Raw genomic sequence first — 23,389 nt, forward strand, 5'->3', positions numbered from 1 at the left:
AGAATTATTAGAACAATCTAGACACATGTAGAAACTTTAGACTATTCTAGTTTTCTCCAAACATTGTCAATTATTTTTGCTAGAATGTTCTAGAAGTATGCATCAATTTCAACACTCTTCCTTGATGCATATTTCAGTAACTCCAAGTGTAGTCCATAGTTGTTCAAATGTAAATTTGTGAAACTATCTCCTCCTGCATTGATACTCATATGTAATATCTTTTATTTTGAAAAGAATCATCTCCACCGTGATTCAACTTTGTCACACTAGTCATAATTACAGTTATTAAACCTTTTCTCATCATTGTTGAGGGCTTTTGACGAGAATCATTCTCTCTCCTTAGTTGCATTTGTGATCTTCCTTGTTTGTCTTCTTAAAGACTTCTAACAAGGACCACTTTTGTTTAGTTGCATATGAATCTCCTTGTCAATCTTATTGAATAATTCTGACAGGGATCAATTTTGTTTCTTAGTTACTTATGTCTCCTTGTCGTTCTTGAAGAAGAATTTCGACAGGGACTCATTCTTTCTCTAGTAGTTGCATTTGTCTTCCTAGACTTGTACTCAAGTTGAGCTTAGAGGCCACAAGTCTCAATTACTAGTTCTCTAAAGATTCATTACTGTCTAGCTACGACAATTGCACCTATCAAAGAAACTAAAAGAATTATTGAAATTAGTTCAAATGGAAGAAAAAAATCTGTTGATAAATGAATTCCAATTTGTTGACTAGTACTTATCAAATCTTGCTTAATAATCTGATATGATCTTGTAGTCCAAATAATTCTGTACCATGACTGTAATATCCCACATTAATCTAAGCACGATTATGGAATAATAAGAAGACTTAGTGGTTTAATTATACATTAAGGAATTGGCTAAGTGGTAATTAGAATGCATATAGACTCATTCTATATTGATCTAAGAGGGACTATTAAGAAGTAAGTGGATTAGTGAGAATCCAACTAAATGGCAAACTAGTAATTTTGGCATAGTTAGAGGGCATTTTGGACAATAGACATCTTGCATGAGTCATAAGGAGTTGTTTGGATGGAGGGATGTATATCTTGGTTAGAGAATCATTTCTTTTGGAGAATAAAGAGATTAGAGCCAAGAAGAACTCATAACTCATTTTCCATTTTCGTATTCCATGGCAGCCTCCACTAAAACAGGTATATCTCTCAACTCGTAACTCCGATTGAGCTGATTCCGGTCCCATTGGAAAGCTAACGAATTTCTCTTCGATTTGCACCTATGGTTCGCGTTCATAGCTTATGTTTTGAAGGAGAAAAGTGAGCTTGAAGTTGGGACATGCATGCTGATTGTGTGTTAAGGTGTGGCTGCGGATTTGATGATGAAGAATATGAATTTTGGGCAAGAAGAGATTACCATAGCAGCAAGAACATGATCTTAACCTCCATTAAATCCAAGGTGAGTCCTTAGTTAGAGACTTGGGGGAATTTGCATGCTAGTATTAGAATTGGGGTTTGAGTGATAATCCATAATTGCATGTGATCAACTTGTTAATTGATAATGTTATGGTATGTTGTATTGCTTTAACCCTTTGCATGCTGATGATTCTGTATATATGCATGTTATAAATTCGTTGGGGATCAATTATGATACTTGGAATCACTTAAAAGCCATTAGGACTGGTTTAGAACCCTTAGAAATGCAGAAAATTGATTCTGCTTCAGGGTAATCGGTTACTGGCATTTGGGTAACCGATTACTCTGTGTAAATTTGCGTTTCTGGGCATTTTTCATGCCAGTAATCGGTTACTGGCATCTGGGTAATCGGATACCCTGGGCAAAAGTGCAAAAATCAGCAAACTTTAGAAAGTCGTAACTTTCGGCTCGGGTATCGGAATTGCGCAAACTTTATATCGTCGGAAAGCTAGCGACGTGTACTTTCTAATTAAATAGGTCCCCAAACCAGAATTATTGATTTAATAATAGTGGAGCCCTACTTAATGAATCAATGAATTAGCATGGGAACTTATGTCTTTACCAATTGATTAATAATTTTTATGTTAAGCATGGCATAGTTTGTTTATTGCTTATTATGATTGTGATACCCATATTTGAAAGCGTTATGCCATTATGTTTTATACATGATAATCTATGGACTCCATCGTTTTGGTTAAACGATTGGATTGATTGCATTGTTTGTGACCTTGACTTTATGTCATATTTTTGTATGCTTGAATCGAAGTGGCCGGCAGGCTAGATTGGGACGCGCTCTGACCGTGTAGTCTATGAGCCCTCCCGGACCGTGTAGTCCAATGGAATAACCCGTTCATGTGTATTGTTCGATATGGTGTGCATCTGAGCTACCGTTGCAGTGTGCTCGTGAGTTTCCGTACGGGGTTTTACTCACTTGGCGTTAACACACTTGCGTGCTCGGTATGGTGGGGTTATGCGGCTATGTAGGCTAATGCATAATGTGGTAACTCACCTCTAGTAAAGTCACGTAGACTAATACTAGGCTTTCGCCCGATGGGCTCAGGCGTCAAGGTGGCGGTTTGTACTCGGCGTAACTCACTAGCGTGAAGGAGGTTAACGGGATAATGACGCCAATTAGGCCAGGTCATGGTACGGCCATTTAGGCTTGTGGACTCGTTTAACCGTCCTGCAGTGTGCTTGTACAAGTCCCTTGACAAATAGGCAGGAGGTTACTCATCGAGGATGCATTTATTCCATAATCCTAGCCGGGGTTGTTTACACTTCTGGATTCCCCATACATGGGTATGGGTTTGCATACTTGTTTGCTATACTACGTGTATTTGTGTGAGACAAGTCCAATGGTGGACGAGTCACCTGTTTTCTCCGTACTTGTACCGGATGTGAGGTTGAACCCCGGATCAATGGTGGATTCGGTTTTGTTGATGCATGTACCCTGTAGAACTGAGTGGACCCATAGGATAGGAGGACTCACTGAGATTTAGTAATCTCACCCCAATCAATTTATATTTTTTTCAGGTGCAGTTTAGTAGCGTTTAGTCAGTAGCAGGTTTGGACTGAAGACTTGGAAGTGGTGATGGCTCGGAGACCTCGTCAGATCTCATTTTCCGCTGTGCAGATCCATTGAAGATACATGTGTTGTAATTCTTATTAGGATATCATGTTGTATTTTATATGGATCTCTCTATATCTATAGCTTTTGTATGTACTCAATATCAATTTTAACGTTTCATGCATAATATACTAGTCAGTTATGTATGGGGTGTTACAGTTGGTATCAGAGCAGGTCGATTCTCGGCCGAGCCATGAGACATCACTAGAAATTCCTTTTCCTCCTCTCAAGTGTGCGTTGCTAGCCTGATTTTACTGAAATCTCATTCAGTTGTTGAACTTGATCAACTCATCGACTGGGTGTGAGACAGTAGAATTACGGCAGAGCCGCCACGAGAACTCGTAAACCTGCAAGGTTGTGAACCTAAGTTGTTGGAGTAAGATGAGTAATGAATTGTTGGACGTTTTAAGCGGATAATATTGGAGTTGTCAGACTTAAGAGGAAAGCGTTTGACGCGGAGTAGTGATACCCGAACTGTCAAGATGTGGATGGAGACAACTAGAACCCCCAGGGTTTTGACTGAACAAAGTGAAACCTTCTCTAAGTCTTGGTAGTAGCAAGGGAAATCCAAATAGGATTGAGTAGGAGCCTTGTAAGGGAGATTCTCCGAAGGTGTTGAGCTGTGAATTAGTAGGATTCAGTACTGATGATGTTGCCGGTGTTAAAGTGTGACAGGTGAGCTGATAGGACAAAATGGCCTCTGGAAATGCGGACAGAAGAGTTAGACCTTTCTGATTACGCTGGTACGGACATTAATTGGATGGGTGAAGTATTAGATCTTGATTTAACTTGAAGTACCCTAAGCGAGAGTAGTTACCTAGTAAATGTTGGTGGAAGGTACGAATGTGGTAACTTACGATTGGACGAGGTTTGAATACCTGATCGATAGAAGAGGATATGTATTTCTGTTCTTATCATTTTATATTTAAGTTCTAGAACTACGCTAGATGGAATATGAAATGATGTAGAAGCGTGAAATGCAGTGACCTAAGTTCTTGTTAGTTGTTGCTTGTCTGACCCCGAGTGAAGCCATAGAACTACGCTTGGCGTTGGCCGTTCAGGCGAGTAAGAACTAAGATCTATCTGGAACGTCAGTAGGATGATTGCAGTTATGTTGGTTGTTAGGAACCATAGTATTCCTATCTGAACTGAATTATCCCTGGAATCTCATGCATGCGTGGGACGAGTGGGTACGCGCACTGCATGGTGATCCGAAGTTGAACTTCAAATCTTCGTGCTTGCCGTGTTGGCTTTCCGAGTAAGTAAACCTTGGTGTGTAGCACTCTCAGGTTTTAGCATCCTGAGGAGTGTGATTCGAAGGACTTGAGGAACGATGAGCCTATTGGAAGCCTGTTCAGACACTTGTCGGTTGTGACTTTAGGATACGCGTGGAGATCATTATACGCCACTGAGGTAGGTTACCTAGATACATGGCCTCGGAGTTGGACCACCATGTTGGTATTACCAGACGGGTATAATGCTACAGTATCGCTATCGTGCACAAAGAATGCGTGAGCCATCTTTTTCCGACATGTGTGGGACAAAGGTGATCTGAAGCTCAAGGTAGAATTCTGATTTGTCACTCGTGAGACACAGATCCAGACTCTCATAAGGTATGTGGGATAAAGATCCATACGTCGCGCTCGATAGTAGAGGAATAACTAGACAGGCGATGGTGAGATGGATCAAGATCCAATACTATACTTATGGAGACCCTGAGTGATCGTGATCGCGTAAGTTAGTATCAGATTGTACCTTGGGGACGTTCTCATTTTGTGAAGTGTTAAGTTGGAAATCTTGCATGAGTGTCTAGAGTGAGACTCATGTGCGGTCATGATATCCTGGTCAGCATAGTGAGTGGATATCATGTACCATTGGCGACCGGTGATGGAATATGCAAGTTATATCTTGGATCGGCTCGATGTGTGATGTGTCTGGTAAGGTATTGCTAGATACTCCGAGTGGAGAAGTGTTAATCTTGGTAAAGCATGGACATTTTGGTTTGAGAACTGCTAAGGAGTTTATAAGAGAGATGTTCGAAGAGTAAAGTGCAATTTCTTGCATTGTGGCTACACTCAGACCGTTGGAAGCACTGCAATGAAGGATGCAGCCGCTGAGGAAATCAGTTTAGTTCAGAGGAAGAAGAAACATTAGATGGCTGTGTGAATTGAGTGTGGCTATGGGAGTATAGTTATATCAGTAAGTCGCACGAGTTATCAGAGGCGATGCTACGCTAAGAGAATGAAGGTGTATGGTTGGGTAAAAGTTATGTAGAACTGCTAGAGTTATCATGAACTGCAGTATGTCGTGAAGGATTCGATATACCGGTTGAGCAACAAAGATTTGTTGGAATGAAAAACATAGCAGATGTACACTGTGGAAATCAGTGACAGGATGAACCTCTAAGTCAGTGAGTATTTGGGTTTCAATGTCCTAAGATCGAAACGTGTACCTAAGTTGCGGTAGATGAACTATATGGAATGGCAGAGTAAGTAGAAGCTTGATTCTGGAAAGTACGCCACTTCAAAGAGTAGTAGTCGATGATGGATGTATATAGAGTTCTAGGGCGTGTTGTAATTGGACAACTGTAGATAAGGAATTATTGTGTATTAATGGAAGCTAAGTGAATTATGGATATAATGTGACTCAGAGGATTTCAAGGTGTGTGACTTGTTGGAATCAGAGTCGCGCAACGGATCAAGGAAGAATCAGATAAGTCTGAGGTAGGAATGAACGGACTATTTGTAGGATTCTATGTTGGGATGAAGTATGTTCCTAAGGGAAATTGTCGAAGCGGAGTTTCGTTCGTTCTAGTCACTTGAGGATCCACCATAAACTCGAGAGGTGTTGTCAATGGGCCAGCTTGGGAATACTTTTGGGGATGGCATGCAGTCCGACGTTCGCAGGTCATCAGTTTAGCTTGCAAGTCACAAGGGTTGGACTGAGTATCAGACTGTCGAAATGCTGAAGGCTAGAGAGGACATTCAGTTGGCGCAAGTCCTTTGTGGTTATGCCTTGTGTACTATGATTGTACAGGAAGACTGGTACAATGGTTACGGGTCAGTTGTTGAATTTCGCCTCTCATCAGTAGAATCTTGTTCGAAGTTGTCGAATGTCAAGGCGATAGTGCAAGACGATTACACCTTCGCGGTTTACGGTGACAGTTGTATAAGTAAAGATAAATTTGGAACAATCATCCTAAGACTTTAGGAACCAGAGGTTAAGACCGAGGAATTTGGAGATCACCTAATGGCATTGTATGGACTCGAATGGAGAATAATTTGAAGTGCTATCGTAGAAGTGACGTGGTGGCAATAATTCTCAAACAAGAAGTAATTCAAGGAGCTGAGTGGATCAGTAATGTTTGTTGAACGAGGGTGAACACACCAGAGAATGAAATGAAGGACATCCGACATGGGTGGATTATTAGAGTTTTTGAAGTTCTGGAAATCTAGTGCCGAGCAGTGAAGGTCAAGGACTCTGGAAGGATCTTTCCCTAGGTATGTCAAGACGAAGTACCTGAACAGACGTGTTGCTTGACAGTTAAGGTTCTGATCATGAATAATGGGAATACCAGTTTGGCAGATTGTGTTTCTTCGTAACGAATGACCATCAGACAGAGTGGTGAGATTATCTAAAGAGGAATGTGAGTAACATTCTCCCCCTTGGTTGGATAGATGTGAAGAGTTAGTTTTTCGCGATGATTGAAAGGAATTCGAGGACGAATTCAATTTAAGGGGGGGAGAATGTAATATCCCACATTAATCTAAGCACGATTATGGAATAATAAGAAGACTTAGTGGTTTAATTATACATTAAGGAATTGGCTAAGTGGTAATTAGAATGCATATAGACTCATTCTATATTGATCTAAGAGGGACTATTAAGAAGTAAGTGGATTAGTGAGAATCCAACTAAATGGCAAACTAGTAATTTTGGCATAGTTAGAGGGCATTTTGGACAATAGACATCTTGCATGAGTCATAAGGAGTTGTTTGGATGGAGGGATGTATATCTTGGTTAGAGAATCATTTCTTTTGGAGAATAAAGAGATTAGAGCCAAGAAGAACTCATAACTCATTTTCCATTTTCGTATTCCATGGCAGCCTCCACTAAAACAGGTATATCTCTCAACTCGTAACTCCGATTGAGCTGATTCCGGTCCCATTGGAAAGCTAACGAATTTCTCTTCGATTTGCACCTATGGTTCGCGTTCATAGCTTATGTTTTGAAGGAGAAAAGTGAGCTTGAAGTTGGGACATGCATGCTGATTGTGTGTTAAGGTGTGGCTGCGGATTTGATGATGAAGAATATGAATTTTGGGCAAGAAGAGATTACCATAGCAGCAAGAACATGATCTTAACCTCCATTAAATCCAAGGTGAGTCCTTAGTTAGAGACTTGGGGGAATTTGCATGCTAGTATTAGAATTGGGGTTTGAGTGATAATCCATAATTGCATGTGATCAACTTGTTAATTGATAATGTTATGGTATGTTGTATTGCTTTAACCCTTTGCATGCTGATGATTCTGTATATATGCATGTTATAAATTCGTTGGGGATCAATTATGATACTTGGAATCACTTAAAAGCCATTAGGACTGGTTTAGAACCCTTAGAAATGCAGAAAATTGATTCTGCTTCAGGGTAATCGGTTACTGGCATTTGGGTAACCGATTACTCTGTGTAAATTTGCGTTTCTGGGCATTTTTCATGCCAGTAATCGGTTACTGGCATCTGGGTAATCGGATACCCTGGGCAAAAGTGCAAAAATCAGCAAACTTTAGAAAGTCGTAACTTTCGGCTCGGGTATCGGAATTGCGCAAACTTTATATCGTCGGAAAGCTAGCGACGTGTACTTTCTAATTAAATAGGTCCCCAAACCAGAATTATTGATTTAATAATAGTGGAGCCCTACTTAATGAATCAATGAATTAGCATGGGAACTTATGTCTTTACCAATTGATTAATAATTTTTATGTTAAGCATGGCATAGTTTGTTTATTGCTTATTATGATTGTGATACCCATATTTGAAAGCGTTATGCCATTATGTTTTATACATGATAATCTATGGACTCCATCGTTTTGGTTAAACGATTGGATTGATTGCATTGTTTGTGACCTTGACTTTATGTCATATTTTTGTATGCTTGAATCGAAGTGGCCGGCAGGCTAGATTGGGACGCGCTCTGACCGTGTAGTCTATGAGCCCTCCCGGACCGTGTAGTCCAATGGAATAACCCGTTCATGTGTATTGTTCGATATGGTGTGCATCTGAGCTACCGTTGCAGTGTGCTCGTGAGTTTCCGTACGGGGTTTTACTCACTTGGCGTTAACACACTTGCGTGCTCGGTATGGTGGGGTTATGCGGCTATGTAGGCTAATGCATAATGTGGTAACTCACCTCTAGTAAAGTCACGTAGACTAATACTAGGCTTTCGCCCGATGGGCTCAGGCGTCAAGGTGGCGGTTTGTACTCGGCGTAACTCACTAGCGTGAAGGAGGTTAACGGGATAATGACGCCAATTAGGCCAGGTCATGGTACGGCCATTTAGGCTTGTGGACTCGTTTAACCGTCCTGCAGTGTGCTTGTACAAGTCCCTTGACAAATAGGCAGGAGGTTACTCATCGAGGATGCATTTATTCCATAATCCTAGCCGGGGTTGTTTACACTTCTGGATTCCCCATACATGGGTATGGGTTTGCATACTTGTTTGCTATACTACGTGTATTTGTGTGAGACAAGTCCAATGGTGGACGAGTCACCTGTTTTCTCCGTACTTGTACCGGATGTGAGGTTGAACCCCGGATCAATGGTGGATTCGGTTTTGTTGATGCATGTACCCTGTAGAACTGAGTGGACCCATAGGATAGGAGGACTCACTGAGATTTAGTAATCTCACCCCAATCAATTTATATTTTTTTCAGGTGCAGTTTAGTAGCGTTTAGTCAGTAGCAGGTTTGGACTGAAGACTTGGAAGTGGTGATGGCTCGGAGACCTCGTCAGATCTCATTTTCCGCTGTGCAGATCCATTGAAGATACATGTGTTGTAATTCTTATTAGGATATCATGTTGTATTTTATATGGATCTCTCTATATCTATAGCTTTTGTATGTACTCAATATCAATTTTAACGTTTCATGCATAATATACTAGTCAGTTATGTATGGGGTGTTACAATGACGTATCTGAAATAATAGTTATTAGTGAAACAAAAATACTTGTACAAACTATCAAAGTAATTCCATCCCCTATGGTCCAAAGATTAAAATCTTGGTATTATTCAGAACTATTCATGAACATCACAGCAAATATGATTAAAATGTTAATAGCTCATGCCCAATTGGTTCACGGGTACCAATTGAGTATACTATGAAGTTACAAAGGTGGTACCCGTAAACAAACCCCCCACAGAAAAATAGGAACTAGGAAAGAGAAATAGACCGAACCAACCCACAAAAACAAAACGGTCCCTCCGTAACCAGTCATCCATAATATCAAATAAATCATTTTGATCTTTGGTAAATTTACCAAGATCTATAGTCATAGTGATCCTCCTATTCAACTACTTCAAACCATTTCCGAACACCTCCTAGCATTTTAAGGGATGGAACCTTCGAGTCTTTTTTCATTTTATATATGATTTCTCGTAGATTGTCCCTTCTTTTCTTTTGAATACTTTTTTGGTTCTAACTCTGCAAGAATCTGTCGATATTTCGGATAAAATCTTATTGTTCCTAGGAATCAATTGGTACTCCTCTCCTCCCGTGAAAGGGCTTCTTCTATTCTAAGTTCCAACATACAAGTCATTTGACTTAAAAATATATTATTTCCGAATACAAGAAAAGATCAAATTTGATTTCTATTATTTCTTCCAGATATGTCTATAAAAATAATAGAAAAATTCATCAAATCATTACTTCGAGTATCAAACATTTGGTTTGCATCTATGCATACGAGATTTTTAAGACAATTAATGGACGAAACTTTACTTAGAATCTATTATTATTAATAAAATTCCCTAGAATATTCAATTATATGACATAGATAAAAAAAAGAAATAGAAAATATTCAAATTTCATACCTCGATCCGAAATATAGGGTATACGTGAGAATTTGATTCATCTGAATGAAATAAAAATAGAACAAAGAAGACAATAAAAGAACGAAATGTAAAATAGAAAGTAAAAAGAGGATCAGGATCCTCTAGTAGTTTTCTAAACATACAAATTCGAAGAATCTAGAAAACTATTTTTTTTATTTCATGAACAAGATTCAAGAATAATCTTATTTGATATTTGATAAAAACAGAGTAGCTCTCAAAAGCAACTTGCAGATGTTCTAACTAAAGTTGTCAAGACTAAACACTTTATCTATTTGAGAGATGATTTTGGTGTTGTAGAGTTTAGTTAGCTGAATATGAATTAGGGGATGGTGTTATAAATAATTCATATTCAAAAGTGTTTTGTTAACTCAGAAATATAAGCTTGGTTGTTCCAGAAGCATTGTTAGCTTCTGGGTCATAGTAATAGTTTGTTATGCTTACGTGGCAGTTAGCTTTGTTTAGCATTTTTAGCTTTGCCTACGTAGTATGTTTCATTGGTGTATTTAAACACATTGGTGTAACAGTTTTTCATAACTTCTCATAACTAAACTTTCACCACTGAGAGTTTGTTACATTTTATCTCTTCACTCATCTTTATATTCATCTTCGACCTTCTACACAAATGGCAAAGACAAACTTCTTTATCTCTTCTGACTTCAATTCACCATTCAACTGCTCCACCATGTTACTATCTAGATTAGGAAATTTGGTTTTGGTTTGAATTCACTCTTCAATCTCCACACCTGTTGTATAGAGCTTCTAATAACACTATATAAAAAGATTTTTGATAAGATATGGATCTTCATTCCACTCTCCATTACTAGCCATAATCATATTAATACTTTTCTTTTTCATAACTTTGACGCATCTAAACTTTGTTATTTCTAAAGCAAAGTAGAATTCATTAGGATTTGTTGCTACTTTATTTTCTTAGATAGTAAATCCATAAAATGAAAAACAAAGTAAATTAATGTTGGTTCCCACACATAACATATTACATAATATGGGTTAAATGTATAAACAATGTTAGCGAGATTCGATTTTATTGTTAAGTTAACTAGTAGGAAACCCGTGCTGTCGCACGGGTCTGGTCGGGATTTCACATTACATGTATCTAGTTTTGACTTGTAAAGTTTTGAGTTGTAAAGTTCCTTTTTATCTATAAAAAATTTATGTAATAGGTAGTATCTCATAAATACGTTCACATCTACCCGTTAATTCAGATAAGCTAAAAATTCAGTCGAATCCAAATGTCAGATCTCGTTAAACTTATGCATTTTACAAATCTAAAATGTATAACAGGAATTAAGAAATAAATAATAATTATGAGGAATTATTTAGTTTTCAATTCAATAATAATTATTTTATTCAATAATAAATTTTTGTAAAGTCTATATTAAATGATATAATTTTGACCATTATTATTGTAATTATCATTTAATTGTCTCTAAGATGATAATAAAAATATTGAATTGAAATCTCCAAAAATTGGACTCTTTGTATCTGCATTAAAAGACTTTTCATCTGCCCGCGTGACCTTTCAGATTAATTGAATTGAGCAGGGAAAAACTAAATTTGCATTGAAAAATTAAAAAAAAAATGATTTTTAATGTTATGGTAATTTGCATTTTTATTTTTTCCAAAATGCTATATTATTAATATAGGACAACAAATAAAAAAGTCACCCGTATTTTTTATGTTAGATGAAAAGCAAAAGTCATTTAAAAAAAAAACTCTTTTTAACTTTTAAAATTATGAAATTAAGAAATAAATAATAATTATGAGTAATTTAGTTTTCAATTCAATAATAATTATTTCATTCAATAATAATTTATTAAATGATAATTTGACCAGTATTCTTGTAATTATAATTTAATTGCCTTTAAGATATATGAGAATAAAATATTTGAATTGAAAGCTAAAAAAATTGGGTGTCTAGAAGACTTTTCATCTCCCCATGTGACCTTTTAGATTAGTTGCATTGAACATAAAAGAATTGAATTTGCATTTAAAAGTTAAAAATATGAGTTTTAATAGATATGGTCATTTGCATTTTTATTGTTTCAAAAATGCTATATTATTAATATAGGACAACTAAAAGTTAGGAAAAACAAATTAAAACAGTCACCCATATTTTTTATATAACATGAAAGCAAAAGTATCATTGTTAAATTAGTAAAATAAATTTGAGATCAATTGTTCGTATACAAAACTTAACATAGGGGCTATTGAAATAACTACATATTGTAAATACAACAACAAATTAACAATACATTTGTTCATTTAAAAAAAAATAATCAAATGATTAATTTAAATATATTTGTATCAACAATAAAAAAAATTCGTTTATAACAATATTTGTTCGTTTATAACAATATTTGCATAAAAATAGACTTTTTTCCATTTTTAAAAAATCTATATCAAAGATACATTTTTTTACGTATTTTTTACGTATTTAAAAAGAATGTCGTTTTAAAAAAAAATATTGGACCAACAATAAACTTTATAAAACATAGAGTAACACTTACTTATGCACCAATTATAATTTATAAAATGCTCTGCTAAGGAATGTCGTTTTATAATTTAATATTTTCTTGTTGGCACCAACTATAATTTATAAAATAGTCCAGTAATTGAGGCCAAGTTTTTTTAAATAGATGGTATTAGACACATAAGGAAAAAAATATATTAAAATAAATAAGTAATAAATTGTAATTACAATATTATTTTAAATGATAATTTAACCTTTATTACAATATCATTTCATAAAAATAATTAATTTTTTTTATCAGAAGTTACTACTATTGTTTTATTACGAATTTTATTGTTCTAATAAATAGTTTGAATTAATGTTTATTGTGTAAAAAAAGAAAGTAAAGAATGTATGATAATTTTTCTTATACAAAATTGAAAATAAAAAGAAAATAATTATTGTCATTAATGCTCCATATGGAAAATTGAAGAAAACAAAAGAAGAAAGTTTAAGAATGTCTTTAATGCTTCATTTGGAAAATTGAAAAAATAAAATAAAACTTAAATGATTCAACTAGTACTTCAAATATTTGTTCTCTTTAAATTTCCTTATTCGTTTAATTAATTTATACGATTTTTCTTTTACTAACAACCCACTTATAAAAATAACTTATTTAATTTTGTAGGAGTAAACTTACTTGTTATTATCCTTCAAACAAAACAAATGAACGTACATATAAGTCAAGATATTTTGATAGTTAAAATTGTTTAAAAAAAATAATTAAACTACAATTTCTTCTGCCGTAATAAATTTAAACAACTTTTTTCAAGATAATTGCTTAAAGCAAATGAGCTCCCTCACAGTCAAACACAAAATACATTACACAACAAAACTTAATTCAATTTGTCAACTGCTACAAATACTATAACCTCATATCATTTCTTAAAATAAAAAACTACCATAAAAAAACAATAGAAATACAGGATAACCAATTATTATTATTAAGATACTTTACACATTTAGCTATTTATCAGCATACTTGCTGAGCGAAAAATCTTAATTTTTGTTAAGAAAATAAGAATTATTATAAAAGAGGAAAATAATTTATCGGAATGAATTCATAATGAATATCTTAATTTATAATGCTTGTCGGGTCCGTTTACACATTCAAATTACATTTTATAAACTCTTTTAGTTTCCTCTTTTCTATCTCCTTGTTTCTTAACCTTGTCTCCCTCTTATATAAATAAAGTCATAGGCATCTGTGTGTAATATGAATCTATAATATGTTTAAAACTTCATGCAGTTACACTAAATTAGTTTTAAACAATCTCAACCAATGATTTGCAGATTTTAAACTCTATGTTTAAAAAAAAATTGTATAATGCAACAAATGAAGTCATATAAAATATATAAATTTATTACGCAGAATGCATTTATAAATAAAAGTGACAAATTTAAATTAAAAAATAATGAAACAGATTTAAAAAAAAATCATTTTATGATATAAATTTATTCTATAATCATATCATGTAATTATAAAATATGTTCTATTTGTTTCATATTTTTAATAGATATCAACACTAATTTTAATTTATCTTTTTACTTATACTATATCAACAAATTCTTTTGAAACCCTGTTTGATAAAAATAGAGTAAATAAAAAATATAATTTTAGTTAAAGTTATTCAGCGAATTTAATTATTGCAGCAACCAATATTAATGTTCACTAATCCTAGTAGATATTTCCAAAGTGTCGATGAAGTAACATTTAAATAGAGATTAAAATTAGAATAAAAAAGAGGAGTTTGTTTTTGTAAGGATTCTAAAGGCATTTTCAGAGAAAAAAAATCAATTCTTCCCCAAAAAAGGCCATCCAAACATTCATGAGTAAGTTACAACAAATCATCCCAAAGCTGAATCTTCAAAAATCATCACATTAGAGATAGCATCACACTGCTTTTCTTTTCCCTCTCTAAATTATAATTCAACTACCTTCTATAAAATCAATTTCAACAATTTATAAACCAAAACAAAACCAATGTTGATGCCACCGTGGCACCAGTATGTCAAACATTGTCTATTCTGAAGTTGCATTTTTCTTGTTGTTACATTCGCTTCCAGTTTTCTGTGGAGCTTGAGCTTTCAATCGAGACCTTCAACTCTTCGATCGCTACTGCAGTATAGTCGCATCCAATTAATTCCTGCCACGACAAAATTACTAACATTAATGCTCATAGAAATTACAGTAACTGGTCCATCAGTTCACAACAGTAAATGCAAGTTTAAACATTCATTGATCATGGAATTCAAATGAAGGTCCAAAGAGGGAATCACACAGCCAGTTTCAAAATCCAAACATTCAAGAGCCAAGGGCCATGCACGTTCAAGCTTTTACACATTGCATACATTTAACTTACACACAATCTTGAGTCATTTTCTAACCTACATAACTTAACAAAACCATTCAGAACAATAAACTATCACCATTCATCATTCATGTCAATTCACCATGCAACATCAAAGGAAATTCAATTTTGATACAAAACAGTCCCAAAGCCAACATACTAACAGTTGATTGCAGATTCTCTAATGTTTTTCAAACTACTTCAATTAGTATAACATTTCTAACTAACAGGAAATAGTATCCAAAATACACATCCAAACCCAAGCATTAATCAAACATCCTCTTATTTGAAGTCAATATGCAGAGGCAGCGCAATATGGTGTTATATTCAGAGTACCTCAATGGCTCACATAAAACCAAAGGGGCATACGGTTCAGAGATCTATGCATATTAAACATGTACCAAACTTGCTGCAACATACCTATTGTGCCAATGAACCTACTCCAGTTTTGAGCCATGCTCCAGTCCAAAAACCGACTTGCCACGACTCTGCAAAACAAAATAACCAAATAACATGAAAAAATAATAAGCACTCAACCTCATCAATTTACTTCATCATATACTTTCCCAAACAAATCAAAACCATATTGTTTAGAGAAACTCACTATGACAAAACTTACATTTAGAGAAACTCAACAACGTCTAAGATTCACTATTTATGAGCAGCATCATATTTTCAAGGAAATAAAAACAAAAATACATGAAATAGAATACCAGATTCATCCATGTTCGAAGTCTGAGGTCTTGAGGTGAAATTAGAATCAAGCTTTTCTTATTGTTTCCTCTTCTTCTCCACACCTAATAGCATGCTCCTCAATTTTCTGGCGAAAAACATTAAGGAACAGAGAAGAAAATTAAAGAAAGAAAGATGTAGATCTTCACCTCCCTTTCAACCAGCACCGTCATCGGCATCAACCATCTCAAACAGCCAAACAATGCCCTAAAATTTACTACCCATTACAAAACAAAAAAAAAACAAAAGAAATATAGAAAACAACAGAATATATTAAGCATAATTTGAAAATTGAAAATTCAAAACATCTATTAATATGGTTTAGGCAAGATTCAAATGAATGAATCTCGGGAAAGGATTTTTTGCAATGTAAATAGTGATTTTCTCAAGAATAGAATATTTATGATGGATGTTCAATTTTGTCTGCCACCATAAATGCATCCATACATGCCTTATTCGTTCAATTCAAGTTATTTGTTAATGGAATATAAATGGAATATAAAAAATATATATAAAATGCGACAAAAATTCTTGGTGTGCCACATCAGCGGTATTAAATACCAAATCAATATAAATCAAGTAATGTGCAATTAGTCTGTTTTACCCTTGTAATTAGATTAGATTAAGCTTTTAATCAGTTGGGTTAACTTGTAATTATCAGGTACTTTTCATTTTATATATTTATAATAGATTGTTTATTTTGTCACTGACACCTAATAAGAAGCAAGCCTTTAATGCAATTTAAAGTTTTTTATTTTCATTATTAAAATGGAAAATACTTTAAAACCATCTCATGAACACAATATAATATCTCCCACATAATATAATATCTCCCACATGCATGTTTAGATAATTTCTACTTTCCTTTCATCATCTCATCTTATCTCTTATAAACATAGTCAAGTTAAAATAAGGTTTAAATAGTCTTTTGGTCCATGTAAGTTAGCGTGTTTTTGGTTTTCGTCCATGTATCTTTTTTGGTGAATTCTTATCTACCCAACTCAAATTGGATAAAGTTACCTTCAATGTAAAATGTTTTGGAAACAACCAAAAGTATACTATTTAATAATTAATTAAATAAGATAAAACTAAATGATGCAACGTGATTTGCGGAATGTACACTATCCAACTTTTTGTGATGGGTAGATAAATTGTCCCCATCTTTTTTTTCTTAGATAAAGTCCTTAAATATTAAATTTCTTTTGGACTTAGTCCCTAAAACTAAAATTCGCAGGAAAATCTGCAGGTTTCCTTCGGATTTTAACTTTAGGGACTAAAACCAAAAAGATTTTAATATTAAGGGATCATACCCAAGAAAAATAAGATACAGGGACGAAAATCAAAAACACGCTAACTTACAGGGACCAACTAACTATTTAAGCCTAAAATGAAATATACACTTCACGCTAACTTACCGGGACCAACTAACTATTTAAGTCTAAAATGAAATATGCACTCTTTTTGTGAAACAAAATTTCAATCAAACCATGCAGGGAAAAGAAACTACTTTTGATACAATAACAGCAAAGACAATATAAAATTTCAATGGGAGGCCAAAGATATTTTCACTTCAAAAGAAGATATACAATAACTCAAATCACACTTCAATAAAAAAAAACTCCAAGTTGTAAGTCTAGCACTATTTAGGTTCACGAGGTCCTTTAGTTTTGGTGCTTTTTCTGATTTAAAAAATTAATATTCATATAAGTGGTCGTGTATCATTAGTTTGAAGTTGGTTATTGTTTTGTTTTGTTTGAAATACAAAGTACAACAACGAAAATTATTATAGTCCACCGAAATTAGCGAACAAAATCTTCAATATCATTCAAATACACATGCAGTTATGCTCAAATTTTTAATAAATTGCTGAGTCAAAGTCATATAGTTGTGATCTTGGTCAACATGCATAAACTCATCCTTATAAGACAATTTCAAACAGTAATCAGAACATATATTAGAATAAATCCAACTTCATACATAAATAACAGTGAATCACACAAAGCTGACAATGTTACCAATAAACAAATAATTAACCATTCAAACATATGATTTAGAAGAACGCATGTTTATTTATGTTAAGAGGGACTAAGTTAATTAGTTGGAATCAAACGGTTTTGGTTAGGAAGTAACTAAATGGCAACCTTGTGAATACTACTTAGTTGGAGGGCATTGTGGTAACTAGCCATTTCTAGTTAATGACATAAAAACTTGTTTGAATGCACTTTCTATCCTTTTATCCTACAAAATCAGAATTTGAGAATGAAGAGTTCAAAAGCAAAAAGAAAGAAGAAGGAACTCATGGCCATGTTCCATTTTTGCAACTTTGGGGATGCCTTCACTAAAGATAGTCAATTCACATCTAAGGTCGTAATTTGGATAAGAATGTTGCTCCAGACACTGTCCACTTTTATCGTACTTCACCAATCCATCTGCACCATCTGTTCCAATAATATCATCACTTCTTGTACAACATAACAACACAATGGACAAAAGATATCAATAGAATGAACAAGAGTCATAGTCCAAGAGGAACTCACTTTGTGTTCTTTCATCGCCCATAATTCAACTGGATCATTACTATAACTCAAAGTGTATACGCTGAGAAATTCTCCATATATCCACAAACCACTATCCAAAGGATTACCATAACAATGCAAAATCATATATAAAAGTTTCATTTCCATTAAATTAAATGCAACAATAACATCACTTTGTAAATCATAACGATAAGCCAACCAATGAATAGCTCCCTTATAGAGCAAACCACCTTTGAGCTCATACTCCTAGAAGGTATAAGGGAAGTAAGGACCCCAACTTCTTTTCATATATTAGATTTCAATGAGAAGAACTCCAGGCGAGACATTGAAACAACCAAATAATCATGGGTTGAATCATCATACCCAAAACCATAGAAATATCCAACGTCTAAATTGGAACCAAAAGGAGATAAAGTATTTGTTTATAATCTCCAATCGATGGATTCGGTAGATGTTTAAGGAACTGTAGAAAAGTATGAAACCTCTACACTACCCTCTAATTTGAAAGCCTGTAAAATCCTCTGGAAGGTTGAGTGAAAAAGAAGCATTGTCATCGTCAAGTGATGCTTCAAAATCTATGGATAGAGATTCTTCATGAGTTGAGTTGTAGAGTTAATCAACTCTTAGCCAATTATTTTTGCTCTTATAAATAAAATAATAAGTGAAAGATTAGAGTTACAAAATTTTATTCTAATTAAACAAACAAAAACCCTAATCATTGTTCTAATTCCCTTCGGAAACAAGAGTAAATGGGAAGACAACGTAAAATTGCAAAAGTAGATAAAAATTTTCCCTAAAAAATTCTCCTCTGCATTCTATCTTTCCTGACCACCATAGAGGCCGTATTGAGCAAGAGATGGACTCATCTTTAGATATTTTGTGACAGTATCACCTTCCCTAACATTGTCGTTTATAGCCTTAATTCTAGTCGTAGATTTAATAAGTCTGTCAACTATGTTTTGGCCTTGAGAGATGATGCGGACTCACATTCAATACTTGTTAACTCTCGAAGTTTCTTATAGTAGCCTTTATTTTGTTTTTCGACTAGGCTTTCCAAAAATGGTCAAATGACTCAATATTGTTTTTCCGTGTCAACGGCTATCATTTGACATTGAACAACAATATTGAGCCATTTGACAATTTTTGGAAAGTCAAATGAAGTCTACCATAATAAACTTGAGGTTGATTGAATGTGAGTCCAAATAAACGCCAAAACGGAGTTGACAAACTTATTAAATCTGTGACTAGAATTAAGGCTATCAACAAAAAGGTTAGTAAAAGTGATATTGTCACAAAATTGACAAAGATGAGTAAGGTTGTTCCATTGGTCTCTTTGGTAGTGAGGAAACATAGAATGTAGTGGAGAGAATATCACCAGTAAAGGGTTGATTTTATCTACTTTTCCAATTCTATGTCATCTTCCAATTTACGTTTGAAATAAGAACAATGATTAATATTTTTGTTTGTTTAATTAAAATGAAAGTTATAATATTTCAATTACTATTTTATTTATAATTAGAGTAAAAGTAATTGGCTAATAGTCAATTAGCCCCAAAACTGCAGGGGTAATCTTTAAAAATCTATCAAAAGAATTCTACGAGGGTGTTAGAGTTAATTTGAGAATGTGAATTTGCAAAATGGGAATAATGAGAAATAAAAGAAAACCACAACTTACAATCAGACTTGGAACGTAGAAGAGACTTTACCGGCAACTTCACTAAGATTTGTATAATCAATTCATGAGGCAAAAGCATGATCGATCTTCTTTTACCCTTGGGTGCCCAAAATTTCTTCGCTGCTCATTGCATTGTCGGCTTTGTGAGCTGCACCCAACAGCCCAGTTATATTTTACTAATACAGCCCAAAATATTTCTTCACAAAATGAACATGCTGTTGTGCTATAAAATCCTAAAAAAACTTTTGCAGAAGTTATCTTTGAGATTCATCTATTATACTCTTTAAAAATATATATAGGTGTCGCGGCGCAAAAAAGTATCCGAGTTTTTCTTATGAAAAAAGATGATGTGAAAGGTTCACTTATTAAAAAAATTCTAACAACCAACTATTTTAAATACTCGGAATTGAAGGAGCAAGCAGTGTTCAACCAACCTTTTTCGCATCCAAGTTTATTGTGAAAATCTTTTGAAAATCACAACTCGTTTATAGAAATATTTGAAATTGCTTGATTTTAATCTTGAATTAAGGTGGACATGATAATCCGGCCAAGGTATTAAGGATACAAACATAAAGTCAATGACAATTAATTAATGACAATTCATTAGGATAACACAATTTAGATTTTTTTTTTTTGCTATGACCGGTTTACGACGTCACTTACACGTTTTAGATTTTTTAGTAGTGATGTATGCTATCACAATTTCAGTAATAACCTCTCACAAAGATAGTGATTCATAATATTAAAAGCAAACAAAATCATACAAAATTCTCACAAACAAATCATACACAACTCAACATGGGTGGAGGTTGACAGTGGCTGGGGCGGTGTCGTCACGGTTGCGGATTTGTCTCTTTAGCTTTGTTCTTCTTTTGCTTACATCTCGTCAACTTTGAATGCTGTGTTGTTTTTCTTTGAATTCTTAAAGCTTTGTGAAGTATGATTGGGTTTGTGAAACCAAGTGTGTTAATGGTGATTGAATTGGTGTGTGGTGTTATTTTAAAATGAAGAGACGTTGGTTTGGTCTATGGAGAGAGTACGTGGGTGGGTAGTTTGAATGTTAGAGAATGAGGAAACTCAGGGTGTGGGGAAGACTGAGAAAATTATGGAATGGTGGGTTACGTGGGAGAGTGAGGACTAATTCCAACCTTTATTTTCACCTTTTTATTTATTCCCACAAAAGCCCTTTTGGGTGAATTAAAAATTTAAAATGAAATCAAAATAATTAATCAAATAAAAATCAATAATTTTTAATAATCAAAATAAAATTGAACTGAAAACGCAGTTAATCCTATTTAATTTATTGTAACCGAAAAAATAAAATAAAATGACTCAAAATAAATAAAAATGAGAAAATGGACAATGGTGCAGATAGTTTTGAAGTTGCCACCAAGGAAGATGGATCACTCACAGTTAGCAGCATTTACAAGTATTTAATGGAGGTGAATGACCCTGAAGAGAGTCAAAGGTGGAGAAGAATATGGATATTGAAGGTGCCAGAAAGAGTTCGTTGCTTTGTTTGGATGCTTCGTCACGATAGGTTGCTTACGGGTGAAAGGATGCATCACTTTGGGATGGGGAGTACGTGTTGTGGCCTTTGTGGCCGGTATAATGAGAATACGTTGCATGTTTTAAGAGATTGCAGTTCGGTTAAAAAGGATTGGGAGAACAAAATTTCGTACAATTTGTTGCATGGCTTCTATGAGTATGATTTGCAGGACTGGTTAGATTTGAATATGGATACTGCTACTCAAGTGATTGACGAGGGGAAGGATGATTGGTGCAGCTACTGGGCCACTGCGTGCCATGCTATTTGGGAATGGCGAAATCGCGAGCGTCATGATGTTAGCTTTGTGAGACCTTGGGATATGCATGGGATGATTGCAAACAGAATAGAAAGTTATAATATTGCTGCTATCAACTCTAAAATCATGGAAAGGAATAAGGTTGAAAGAATGATTAAGTGGAATTTGCCTAGAAAGGAGTTTGTCAAACTTAATGTGGATGGAGCTCACTCTTATAAGGGTGTTTCAGGATGTGGAGGGATTATTAGAAATGATGAGGGTATGTGGTGTGGTGGTTTTGCAAAGTGTGTTGGGATTAGTAGCCCGCTGATGGCAGAGTTATGAGGAATTCATGATGGGCTGAAGATGGTGATGGAGCATGGATATCAGAGAGTGATAATTGAGTCGGATTCTAAAGAAGCGGTGGGTATTAGTACGAAGATTGGTACTAAGAGGCCGTCTAAGTGCAACTTGGTTCGGAATATTCACAAGTGGATGCGTAGGCTGGAGAGTGTGGAGGTGCACCACGTCTATAGGGAGTCTAATGGTTGTGCTCACCTATTGGCTCTGCATGGGAAGGAGTCAAAGTCTAGATATACCTTTTATCGGGATATGCCTTCCTGGCTTTTTGAGAATTTTGAGCGTGATAAGAAGGGGGTTTCATACCCTAGAGTTGTGTTTGTTTAGTTTTTCTGTTTTTTGGGCTTAGGCCCTCCTCCCTATTATATAAAAAAAATGAGAAAATGGGTCATGTATCCTACCAAGTCATACTGTTATTTTTAAATTACTGAGATGACATGACAGAATGATATATTCTCATTGGATGACGGTGTAAAACTTTTTTACACTGTCAGTGCATCGTCTTTAAACCCAATAAAAATTTTGGTCCAAAAATTAAAATAAACGCACTAAAATAATTTGTGCGAAATATATTTTGGGAAAACAGACATGTTTCAATCAAATTTTGTAGAATAAATATCTGGTTAAAAGAGGCTCAGGTTGTTCAAAATGCGACCGCAAAAAGATTTGAAAAAATAAAACGAGCACGTCAGGTTAAACTACGTGAACCGTAGATTAATAAAATTGACGTATGCAAGTTGGATTTTGAAACTATTTGTCTGCTAATTTTACGTACATTTGAGAATTAATTCAACCATTGCCTGTAGGTCTGAAAGTTTATTCTGGTTGATATTTTAAGCACTATTCGAGATGAAATGCATGCTATGATATGCAAATGATGCGAATGTCTGGTAAACAAATTAATTTATTAATCGATGGACAAAATTGGAGTATGACAATAAGGAGTAATAAACAATCTCATTAAGTAGGGCCTAAAACCACAAATCGGCCTAACCATCGATTGAGATATACATAAACATTTTCATCTAGTTCAAAGTTTGGTTTTTTCAGATTCAGTTAACTAATTTAAAAATCAATCAAGTTTTTTTACATCTTAGGCCAATTTTAAATATGATCAAATATTCTCTTTTTTTTTTTGACAAATATATATATATATATATATATATATATATATATATATATATATATATATATATATATATATATATATATTTTATTAGATGGCCCAAGTATTAGGCTTT

The 23,389-nt window shown here is 34.4% G+C and overlaps 4 long non-coding RNA genes across 5 annotated transcripts; 2 read left to right on the plus strand and 2 right to left on the minus strand.

Annotated features, from left to right (window-relative positions):
- Positions 1 to 834: 834 nt before the first annotated feature.
- Positions 835 to 3,217, plus strand: LOC131603438 (uncharacterized). The gene is made up of 2 exons (XR_009284387.1): positions 835 to 1,427; positions 2,978 to 3,217. It is a non-coding gene; the product is annotated as an uncharacterized LOC131603438 (long non-coding RNA).
- Positions 3,218 to 4,707: 1,490 nt separating this feature from the next.
- LOC131632320 (uncharacterized) lies at positions 4,708 to 9,241 on the plus strand. The gene is made up of 2 exons (XR_009292955.1): positions 4,708 to 7,451; positions 9,002 to 9,241. It is a non-coding gene; the product is annotated as an uncharacterized LOC131632320 (long non-coding RNA).
- Positions 9,242 to 14,517: 5,276 nt separating this feature from the next.
- On the minus strand, positions 14,518 to 16,062 carry LOC131603443 (uncharacterized). Of its 2 annotated transcripts, XR_009284396.1 has the most exons (4): positions 15,942 to 16,062; positions 15,774 to 15,857; positions 15,481 to 15,548; positions 14,518 to 14,856 (listed from the first exon to the last, which is right to left on the minus strand). It is a non-coding gene; the product is annotated as an uncharacterized LOC131603443 (long non-coding RNA). The 2 variants fall into 2 exon arrangements; XR_009284388.1 differs by lacking the exon at positions 15,942 to 16,062 and having other exon boundaries at positions 15,774 to 15,927.
- A 1,509-nt stretch (positions 16,063 to 17,571) lies between these two features.
- LOC131603449 (uncharacterized) lies at positions 17,572 to 20,349 on the minus strand. Its single transcript, XR_009284398.1, has 3 exons — positions 20,005 to 20,349; positions 18,330 to 19,923; positions 17,572 to 18,230 (listed from the first exon to the last, which is right to left on the minus strand). It is a non-coding gene; the product is annotated as an uncharacterized LOC131603449 (long non-coding RNA).
- Between the last annotated feature and the right edge of the window lie 3,040 nt (positions 20,350 to 23,389).

This window comes from Vicia villosa, linkage group LG1 (genome assembly GCF_029867415.1).
Source record: "Vicia villosa cultivar HV-30 ecotype Madison, WI linkage group LG1, Vvil1.0, whole genome shotgun sequence".
Taxonomy (NCBI): domain Eukaryota; kingdom Viridiplantae; phylum Streptophyta; class Magnoliopsida; order Fabales; family Fabaceae; genus Vicia; species Vicia villosa.